The sequence below is a fragment of the Nycticebus coucang genome, chromosome 18 (assembly GCF_027406575.1).
Source record: "Nycticebus coucang isolate mNycCou1 chromosome 18, mNycCou1.pri, whole genome shotgun sequence".
In the NCBI taxonomy this organism is placed as follows: Eukaryota; Metazoa; Chordata; class Mammalia; order Primates; family Lorisidae; genus Nycticebus; species Nycticebus coucang.
In genome coordinates, this window is record NC_069797.1 from 40,675,999 (window position 1) to 40,687,977 (window position 11,979).

Genomic DNA, 11,979 nt, shown 5'->3' on the forward strand with positions numbered 1-11,979 from the left:
AAGGATGGACGGGTTAAACCCAGCCCCGGCTGAACTGCAACCAAAAAACAGCCAGGCATTGTGGTGGGTGCCTGTAATCCCAGCTGCTCTGGAGGCTGAGGCAGGAGAATCGCGGAAGCCCAAGAGCTAGAGGTTGCTGTGAGTCCTGTGACATCATGGCACTCTACTGAAGGCGGTAAAGTGAGACTCTGTCTCTACAAAAAAAAAAAGAAGAAGGCAGGGACAGCATGGCGGCTCATAGGTGTAATCCTAGCATTCTGGGAGGCTAAGGTGGGTGGGTTGCCTGAACTCATTGAGTTCAAGTCCAGCCTTCACAAGAGCAAAACCCAGTCTCTAAAAATAGCCAGGCCTTGTGGCATGCACCTGTAGTCCCAGCTATTCAGGAGGCTGAGGCAAGAGGAATGCCTGAGACCAAGAGTTTGAGGTTGCTGTGAGCTGTGATCTTCCAAGCCAAAGCACTCTGCTGAGGGTGACAAAATGAGACTCTGTCTCAAAATAAATAAATAAATAAAAATAAATGTTTAAGGGGCAGCGCCTGTGGCTCAGTGAGTAGGGCGCTGGCCCCATATGCCGAGGGTGGCGGGTTCAAACCCAGCCCCGGCCAAACTGCAACAAAAAAAAATAGCCGGGCATTGTGGTGGGCGCCTGTAGACCCAGCTGCTTGGGAGGCTGAGGCAAGAGAATCGCGTAAGCCCAAGAGTTAGAGGTTGCTGTGAGCCGTGTGACGCCACGGCACTCTACCAAGGGCGGTACAGTGAGACTCTGTCTCTACAAAAATAAATAAATAAATAAATAAATGTTTAAGACAAAAAAATAAATAAATAAAAAACAAGGAGGTTCCTAGAACCTTCAGAGAGAACATGACACCTTGATTTTAGACTTTTAGACTCCTGAACTGGGAGAGTATAAATTACTGTTATGTTTTTTTTTTTGAGACAGAGTCTCATTATGTCACCCTTGGTAGAGTGCTATGGCATCACAGCTCACAGAAACATCAAACTCTTGGACTTAAGCAATGCTCTTGCCTCACCCTCCCCAGTAGCTGGGACTACAGGTGTCTGCCACAACACCTGGCTATTTTGTTGTTGTTGCAGTTGTCATTGTTGATTAACTGGCCCAGGCCAGGCTTGAACCCGCCAGCCTCGATGTATGTGGCTGGCGCCATAACCACTGTGCTACCAGTCTAACAAATTTCTGTTGTTTAAAGACACCTAGTTTATGACAATTTGCTGTAAAACCTAGGAAGCTAACCTAGGAAGCGACACTTAAAATTATTTTCTTTTTCCTTTATTGTTGTTTTTTAGAGTCAGGGTCCCCTGTGTCACCAAGGCTGGTGTGCATTCAAACAATCATAACTCACTGCAAACTTTTAAGCTCCTGCACTCAAGTGATCCTCCTGGCTCAGCTGCCTGGGTAGCTGGAATGACAGGCATGCGTAGGTAATTCTTCTATTTTCTGTAAAAACAGGTCTCAGTATGCTGTCCAGGCTGGTCTTGAACTCCTGGCCTCAAGCAATCCTCCTGGCTTGGCCTTCCAAAGAGGTGTGAGCTGCTGTGCCTGGCCAGCATTATTTTTGTAATATAAAATCTTTTACAGTGAGCTATGAAGTCAGTGAGCTTGAGATCTGAAATACCTCCTCTTAACCCAGCACCTCCTTGGTGGAGTTCTTAGGGAACTAGCCTTCTACCGCCAACCTCGTCTCACACATGACCTTTTGGGGTGCTATCATGTAGATCGCTACACCTGTGGTTTCCCTCAGACACCCCATTTCTTAAGCATCCTAACATGCTGTACCATGTCTTTCTTTGTATGTGGAATAGGCCATCATATTTCAAATATTTATGTGTATTTTCTCGCCCTCTGGATCATCAGCAATTTTTTTTTTCTGTTTGTTCCAGAAGAGGTTTTTCCACAAACTAAAATTAGTTCTGAATCTCCCATTGCTTTGGGAAAATGGGACTGGAGGGTGAGAACACATCATTGTGGAATGTCAAGAATGAAAGTAAGTTTTGGTTTGTAAGTTCAAAAGCTGTTTATGTATTGTCAAGAAAAAATTAAGAAAGGAGATAAAATCAGCCGGCAGAGGACCAGACCGGGTAAAGACTGAGAACTGACGACCTCCCCTCACTCCCACATCCACCCTAGTCCCATTAACAACACCCTCCCCAGAAGTATAAACTTCAAAAGAAAGAAGGATCAAGTGGAAACAAACCTAAAAAGAACAAATTTTTTTTTTTTTTGTAGAGACAGAGTCTCACCTTATGGCCCTCAGTAGAGTGCCGTGGCCTCACACAGCTCACAGCAACCTCCAACTCCTGGGCTTAAGCGATTCTCTTGCCTCAGCCTCCCGAGTAGCTGGGACTACAGGCGCCCGCCACAACACCCGGCTATTTTTTGGTTGCAGTTTGGCCGGGGCCAGGTTTGAACCCGCCACCCTCAGTATATGGGGCCGGCGCCTTACCGACTGAGCCACAGGCGCCGCCCCCCAAAAAAGAACAAATTTTAAACATGAATTGAGATATAGTCGAATTTAATTAAGAATGCCTTAAACTAGCCGGGCGTTGTGGTGGGCGCCTGTAGTCCCAGCTGCTCAGGAGGCTGAGGCAAGAGAATCGCTTAAGCCCAGGAGTTGGAGGTTGCTGTGAGCTGTGTGAGGCCACGGCACTCTACTGAGGGCCATAAAGTGAGACTCTGTCTCTACAAAAAATAAAAAAAAAAAAGAATGCCTTAAATTAGCAAGATGACTTACTGCCTCAGGCAGGATGGGGACTCAGGGTCATAAATTAAGAATGAATTGTAGGTGCTGTGGCTCAGGCTTGTAATCCTAGCACTTTAGGAGGCTGAGGTGGGTGGATTGCCGGAACTCAGGAGTTCCAGACCAACCTGAGCCAGAGAGAGAGGGAGATCCAGCTACTTCTGAGATCACCATTTCACTCCTACTTAGTTAAATCTTTGGGGGTCCCAGACATCCTCCCTATTTTTCAAGATGGTTATATTTGAGTAAAGGTTTTTTCCACATCACTTTGACTTTTAAGATCACAGCCTTTCTTCCTGACAGGCCCCTCTTATCCCTCATAATTTTTTTTTTTTTTTTTTTTTTTTGAGACAGAATCTCACTTTGTTGTCTTTGGTAGAGTGCCAGGGCATCATAGCTCATAGCAATGTCAAACTCCTGGGCTCAAGTAATCCTCTTGCCTCAGCCTCCTAAGTAGCTGGAACTACAGGTGCCTGCCACAAACCACCGCTATTTTTAGAGGATCTTGCTCTTGTTCCGGCTGTTCTCGAATTCCAGAGAGCTAGGATTACAGGTGTGAGCCACTACACCCGGCCTCTCCTTCACATTTTGAAACCCCCCTAGTCTACCTTCTGACAAGTCTGTATAAAAAGTCCAACATCAGCCTACATGATTTGTGAATTACTATAGCAACAGAAATCTCTCTTGCCTCCTAGCAAAATGTAATGCTACATATACTGCCTTTCTTTTCCAGTAAGAAGTGTCCTTAAAGAGGCTTCACAATGGACACATCCTTTCTGAAACTAGATATAAACCTTATAACTTTGAATCATTCTCTATTTAGGTAAGAGCACTTCTTGCAACATAATTTATACATTTTATTTTGAAAATACCCCCTGGTAAAATAGAGCTAGTATGGTTTCCATTATAACAACCAGTCACAAGTCATGGGATAATCGCTAGAATGATCCCAGGAGTTTAACAGACCCTCCAGTTGGCTCCACTCCATTACACAAACCAGCCGAATAGGTCTATGATGACTTTTTTCCATCTTTTCGGTTGCCTTCCAAATTAACCAGGATATATAATAATCATTAAGAGGAAAATATTGGTTGTTCCAATTCATGTTATCATGCTGTCCAAGTTGTTAGCTATTATAGTGGCAAACTATTTTAGGAAAGTAAATGAAACAAAGGTTCAGGTGCTGGGCAATGTTGAGAAATTAGTAGTTGTATGTCCACTCTCCAATAGCATAGAATACTTTATAACTAAAAAGAAAATCGCTAAAACCAAATCTCAAACATCATTTGAAAATTCAATAGGTGTTTTATTAATATTATTAAAAAATATATGTAAATCATGACTGTTTCTTCCCACCCCTAAGAGTAGCAATTAAAAACTCTGGATATAAATAGAAAAGTTAGTTGGGCATGGTAGTGCACACCTGTATCACAGCTACTTAGGAGGCTGAGGCAAGAGGATCACTTGAGCCTAGGAATTTGAGGTTGCTGTGAGCTATGAGGCCAGAATTAAGACTAATAAAACAAAACAAATTTGGAAATCTTTTAAACAAAGGTAAGAAGCATTTGTTGGCCTCAAATACAAAGCACTTACAGACTAGAATTCAGGAGTCCTCAAACTACGGCCCTTAGGCCACATGCGGCAGTGTGATTGTATTTGTTCCTGTTTTGTTTTTTTACTTCAAAAAAAGATATGTGCAGTGTGTATAGGAATTTGTTCATAGTTTTTTTTTTTAAACTATAGTCTGGCCCTCCAACGGTCTGAGGGACAGTGAACTGGCCCCCTGTTTAAAAAGTTTGAGGACCCCTGGAAATCTTTGTTTTTATTTTATTTTTTTTTTTGTAGAGACAGAGTCTCACTGTACCGCCCTCGGTAGAGTGCCGTGGCGTCACACGGCTCACAGCAACCTCTAACTCTTGGGCTTCCGCGATTCTCTTGCCTCAGCCTCCCAAGCAGCTGGGACTACAGGCGCCCGCCATAACGCCCGGCTATTTTTTGTTGCAGTTTGGCCGGGGCTGGGTTTGAACCCGCCACCCTCGGCATATGGGGCCGGCGCCCTACTCACTGAGCCATAGGTGCCGCCCAACCCCTGGAAATCTTTAGAGCAATGTCAGGCCAAAACTAAAATCCAGTTTCAGAGTTTAGACAGAAAAACTACCTGAAACTCATGCAACTACTTGAAACTTCAAATTGTCTCCAACTCTACCTTTACCAAGTCACATGCAGCCCATCACAGACCGTTTCTGTTTCTTTTTCTTCCCTTATTTTGCTCTATCCTAGGTTTGGTGGAATGGTATTAATACATTTCCCCTTCTCTGCTAACTGGGAATTTCACCTTTGAATTTCAGAGAGTGGAAGTGACACAAACAAACACCCATCAGAAGTTATGGAGTGAACAATGGTTTCAGATGAGAAAGTTTTTAAAATCATGGGAGGGGCTGATGGCAGATCCTTTGGGGTCCCATATTATATTCTCTCCACTTATCTTTACAGTCAGGTGGGGCGAATAGCTGCAGGTAAGCTTAGAAGCCCCTAGCACTGACAGTGTCCCTGAGAATACACATGCACTTTGTACATTCTGCCCCAGGACATTTTCCAGTGCTATAGGAATCTGCTAGACTCACAGACAAGTGCAATCCAGAGCAACTCTCATACAAAGGAGGATGGGAGTAAGTGATGATCCAGCCTTCTAGCCATAAGACGACCCATTCTAGCAGGCCCTGAATTTTTTTTTTTTTTTTTTGAGACAGAGTCTTACTATGTCACCCTCAGTAGAGACCCAGCCTCCCAAGTAGCTGGGACTACAGGTGCCTGCCACAACACCCAGCTATTTTTGTTGTTGTTGTTGTTACAGTTGTCATTGTTGTTTAGCAGGCCCGGGCCGGGTTTAAACCCACCAGCTCCAGTGCATGTGGCTGGTGCCCTAACCGCTGTGCTATGGGCGCTGAGCCACCGCCCTGATTTTTCTCTAGAGCAGTGCTTCTCAATCTTCCTAATGCCACGGCCCTTTAATACAGTTCCTGTGGGTCGTGACCCACAGGTTGAGAACCACTGTTCTAGAGGCTCTGAGTGGCTGTCATGCCCACAGCAATAACCCAAACAATGAATGGCCCTTGTATGATCTTTTAATCCTTCTCTCTTTCATTCTCCTCAACCTCTCCTGTTATCATCTTCAAAATAAACAACCTTCACTCAATTCCTTGTCTCAGCCTCTGCTTTCAAGTAAACTCAATCTGTGCTCCTCGGGCAAGTGAGAAAACAATATTCTGAAGTCCATTCTTCCTGTTAGTAATTTAAGAGTATAGTGATTCCCTCCCACCTTTTTATTTGGTTAAGTGGGGTGATATTTATTTCCATTTTTTTATCTCCTTCATGCTCAATATGCTGTCACCACACTGTTCCGTTCCTCAGACAAACCAGCCTATTCCTGTCTGAGGGTGTGTGCAGTAGTAGTTCCTTCTGCCTAGAATGCTTTCCTTCCATGGCTTTGTGTGACTATAATTTCTTGTCACTCAAATCTCAATTCAACTGTCACTTCCTGAGGACTACTTTGATCACCAAAGGTAGCCACCATACATAATCCCCCATTACCCTAACATATCACCTTGATTTATTTTCTTCGCATCAGGTATGAATTTATCTGGTTAATTTATTCACTTGTTAATTTTTTAAAAGCTAGTCAAATGAATACATGTTTATTGATTATTCCTGAATTAGAACCTAAGATCCAAGTACAAGTAGGTACTCAATATACATTTGCTTATTAATACGTCTCCTTTTGCCTATAAAGGATTCATAACACTTTTCTTGGACTTCTGCTTAAAATAAATGTGGATTTTTAAAAAGAGACTGCTCGCTAACTAGTATCTGGGAAGGGACAGATTCTCTCTTCATATATATCAAAGGGTTGAGGTAGAGCATTCCAAAGGATGGTCTGAGTAGAATCCTCTGAAGAAACCTCTGTGAAGAGGTTCTTTCTCTGATTCTTCCTCTCTTCCCCCCACCACCTTAAATATATTTGAATATCATACCTATATGAGGTATAAAACTCAAAAAGTATAAAACTCGAAAAGTACAAAAGGATGTATATACTGTAGTTCAGTTTAATACTAACTGTTGTAGGCTGCATAACGATCCCCCGAAGCATTCACATTCTTATCCCTGGAACCTGTGAGTGTTACCTCATATGAGGAAAAAATGAACTTTGCAGATGTGATTAAATTAAGGATCTTGCAATGCTGAGATTATCTTATATGATCCATGAGGGCTCTGAATAAAATCACGTGCATCTTTGTAAGAAGAAAGCAGGCTAGGTGCAATGGCTCACACCTATAATCCCAGTACTTTGAGGGGACAAGGCATGAGGATTACTTGAAGCCAGGAGTTTAGGTCCAATCTGGGTGACAGAGTAACCCTTTTTTTACAAAAAAAAAAAAAAAAATTAAAAATTAGCTGGATGTGGTAGTGTGTGCCTATAGTCCTAGATACTCATGAGGCTGAGACAGATTGCTTGAGCCAAGTTCAAGGTTACAGTGGTTATAGTGAACTATAATGGGGTCACTACAAGAGGAAGGCAGAGGGAGATTTAACACAGGCAGAAGAGGAAAAGGGAATGTGACCACGGAGGCAGAGATAGGAGTGATGTGGCCATAAGCCAAGGCATGGTGGCAGCTACCAGAAGCCAGAAAAGGCAATTTGACTATATGTCTAGGTGTGTGTGGTCTTTCATTTATTCCACTTGGTATTCATTGTACTCTTGAATGTATAAATTAATGTTTTTCTTCAAATATGAGAAGTTTTCAAGTTGAGCATAGTGGCTTACACCTATAATCCCAGCTACTCAGGAGTCTGAGGCAGGAGAATCACTTGAGGCCAGGAGTTTGAGGCCAGCCTGGGCAATAAAGGAAGACCCTGTCTCTAAAAGTGATTTTTTTTTTTTTTAGAGACAGAGTCTCAATTTTGTCGCCCTTGGTAGAGTGCCGTGGCATCACAGCTCACAGCAACCTCCAGCTCTTGGGCTTAACTGATTCTCTTAGCCTCCTGAGTAGCTGGGACTACAGGCGCCCACCAGAAGGCCCAGCTATTTTTTTGTGTGTGTTGCAGTTTGGCCTGGGCCAGGTTTGAACCTGCCGCCCTCAGTATATGGGGCTGGCACCCTAATCACTGAGCCATAGGCACTGCCCTAAAAGTGATTTTTCTAAAAAGTAGTTAACCAGGCATGGTGGTGCATGCCTATAGTCTAACTACTCAGGAGTCTGAGGTAGGAGGATCCTTTGAGCTCAGGAGCTTGAGGCTGCAGTGAACTATGATCATACCACTGCACTTCAGCCTAGGTGAAACAGCAAGACCCTATATCTAAAAATAATAATAGCCAGGCATGGTGGCATGTGTCTGTAGTCCCAGCTACTTGGGAGGCTGAGACAGGAGGATCACTTGAGTCCAGGAATTCTGGGCTGTACTGCGCTATGCCGATCAGGTGTCCACACTAAGTTCAGCATCAATACGGTGACCTCCTGGGAGCAGGGGACCACCAGGTTGCCGAAGGAGGGATGAACCAGCCCAGGTTGACAGAGTAGGTCAAAGCTCCCATGGTGAACAGTAGTGGGATTGCGCCTGTGAATAGCCACTGCACTCTAGACTGGGCAAGAGAGACCCCGTCTCTTTAAAAAATAAAAAATTAATAATAATAACAATAACCAAATATGAGAATTTTTCAGTCATTATTCCTTCAAATATTCTTTCTTCCCTTTTCTCTCATCTCCTCTTTTGGGACTTCTATTATGTGTATTTTGTTACGCTCAACTGTGTCCTAGTTTTTTTTTTCTTTCCTTTTTTGAAGACAAGGTCTCATTCTGCCACCCTGACCGGAGTGTAGTGAGCTAATAATTATAGCTCATTGTAACCCTGAACTCCTAGGCTCTAGTGAACCCCCTGCCTTGGGCTCCTGAATAGCTAGGAGTACAAGTGTATACAACCATGATGGCTAATGTTTTTTGTGGAGATGGGGTCTTGCCATGTTGCTTGGGCAGGTCTCAAATTCCTAGCCTCAAGTGATCCTCTTGCCTCTGCCTCTCAAAGTCTTGTATTATAGGTGTGAGCCATTATGCTCAGCCTTCCACAGTTCTCTGAGGCTTTATTCTTATTTTCTTTCTGTTCCCCAGATTGGAGCTCAATTGACTGGTCTTCAGGTTTGTTGACCATTTTTCTTTCAGATCAAATCTATTGTTGAGGACCTCTAGTGGATTTTTCATTTCAGTTCTTGTACATTTCAACTCCAGAATTTCTACTGTGAGCTGATTTCTGTCCTTTATTGATATTGTCTATTTGGTGAGATATTATTGTCATACTTTCCTTTAGTCCTTTTGACATGATTTCCATTAGTTCTTTAAACATATTTGTAATAACTGACTTAATGTCTTTGTCTGCTAAGTTCAAAATCTTGGCTTCTTCGGGGACATTTTCTGTTGGCTGCTCTTTGCCTTGTGTATGGGGCATACTTTCCAGGGTTTATTACTTTTTTTTTTTTTTGCAGTTTTGGCCAGGGCTGGGCTTGAACCCACCACCCCCGGTATATGGGGCCAGCGCCCTACTCCTTGAGCCACCAGTGACGCCCTGTTTTTTTTTTTAATTGCTGCTTATTTGTTTGGTGACTCTCTTGGACTAATTCTGTAGATTCTATATTCTTTGTAGTGTATGGCAACTGAGTTGTCTACTAGCTTTAAAAAGAAAATTTGTTTCTGTTTTTAAGACTGAATTGCTAGGGTTCATTGCTGGGTCAATATAATTTAGTGAATAGCCATTGATTAAGCAGATTTCCTTCAATGATTTGTCTTTATGACTTTTTATTCTTTGGCAAGAGACTCTGTGAGAAGGCATGAGCTCATACTTAAGGCATTTACAAGACAGCCTTCGCTTTCACTTTCTGCTTACAGAGAGCCTTAAGGTCAGCCAGAGGTGAGGTGAGTGAGAACTTCTCTGTTCCCATATCACTCCTGGGTACATGCACAGCCTTGTGCATTCACAAGGTTTTTTAGATCTCAGAATATGCTGGAGCTTTTCAAAGTTCCCTATGGGTATCTAGTTCTGTAGGATGTACTTTTTTTTTTTAAGAGATAGTATCTCACTATATTGCCCAGGCTGGAGTGTAGTGGCTGTTCACAAGCACGATCCCATGATCCCACCACCAACTAGCATGAGAGTTTTTACCTGCTCCCTTTCTGACCTGAGCTGGTTCATCCCTCCTTAGGCAACCTGATAGTCCCCAGCTCCTGGGAGGTCCCAACATTGATGCCAAATTTGGTGTGAACACCCAACAGGCACAGGGCACTACAGCCCACTATTCCTGGGCTCAATCAATCCTTCCACCTTAGCGTGTGCCACTGCACCTAACTCCAGAATGTATTTTTTTTTTTTTTTTGAGATAGTCTGTTGCCCCAGGCTGGAGTGCCATAGCCATTAGCCTAAATCCCAGCAACCTCAGACCCCTGGGTTCCAGCAATTCTTCTGCCTCAGCCTCCCAAGTTGCTGGGACTACAGAAGCCTGCCATGAGTTTCAACAGAGACAGGGTCTTGCTCTTGCTCAGGCTGGTCTCAAGCCAAGCTCAAGAGATCCTTCTGCCTCAGCTTCCAAGAGTGCTAGGATTACAGGTGTGAGCTGTTGCCCCCAGCCCAGGATGTACTTTTAAATTCCTAGCCTGTCTTTGGATTACCCCAACTGTAAATACAGTCTCAAGCAGCTTCAATGTTGCCAGCAGATGACTATTGTTTTGATAATGTGCCAAGATAAGGCATTTTTTTCTGCTGAGTTCTGAGTCAAATCAAATAGTCACAACTCTCTAGAAATAGAAATTTTCCAGAGTGCTTCAAGTTTGAACAAAATATTAACTGTCTTCAGGGCATGTTTATTTTAACTGAGCTCTACAAGATGTCAGTCCTCGTCATTGGTTGTGAGACTACTGGCTTTCTGTGGCTGCCACTACTGAACTGGGTAGGGAGGATAGATGGAAATAGCATCTCATCCACAAGTTAAAATATCAAAGACATCACTGTCTTACCGAAGGTCAGTAGTTTCTCTTGGATAGACAATTCTGATTGTTCTTTGGCTTTGGTTAATTTCCAAAATTCTAAAATGGTTAGTTTCAGTGGTTTGTCAGCATTTGCATGGTGGGAGAATAAGTTCTTTATTCCACTATTCCAAAAGTTGATCTCCTGGCAGATTTAGGAATCTTCATTCCTAAACATGGTTCTTCTGAGGTCTTCTGCATATATGCAGGGAAAAGTCTGTATTTATAGTTTGTCTTGCTTCCATAAAACTCAAGGTCAGACTATGAATCTTCATTACATTTTAATTTAAGCTTATTCTGATGTGGAATATCCCAGTTACCCTTAAGGCAGATAGTTTTTTTCTTCTATTTTTTTTTTTTAGGGGTTAGAGACAGAGTCTCACTGTGTCACCTTGGGTAGAGTGCAAGTGGTATCATAGCTCACAGCAACCTCAAACTCCTGGATTCAATCAATCCTCCTGCCTTAGCCTCCTGAGTAGCTGGGACTACTGATGCCTACCACAGTACCCACCTAGTTTTTCTATAGTTAGTAGAGATGGGGTCTCGCTTTTGCTTAGGCTGATCTCAAACTCCTGGTCTCAAACTCCTGAGCTCAAGCAATCTACCTGTTTCAGCCTCCCAGAGTGCTAGGATTACAGGTGTGAGCCACTGTACCTGGCCCAGATAGTTTTCTTAAATGAACCCTCAGAGATCAATGCAATATATTTTATAAACAGCATCTCACTAGCCTGCTATGTGATAGAATACTGCTTACTAACAGTAGCATCTTAGAAGATGAAGTTATCTGTTCAAATTCTGTATAAATGCCTTGGGTGTAACCAATCGTAGTAGATTCTCTGCTCCTATTTTAATTTTTTTTTCTTTTTAGAGATGGGGTCTTGCTGTGTTGCCTAGGATGGATTCAAATTTCATTCTTTTTAAATTCATTTTTCACCCAGAATGTGTTCTTGATCCATCATTGCTACCTATGCAGTAGGGAAGAACACTGTGGGCTGTTTGAGATGAGGTACAAATCCTAAGCTCTGGAGACCTCTGGAGACCTTTCGCCTGGCAATTGGTAGTGCTGCTTTTCCAGACCTCTTAGTCTCTCCCGAGATTCAGTTCACATTGTTCCCATATCACTCATGACTTGACTGCTGGGACACAAATTGTGCCTTTTTG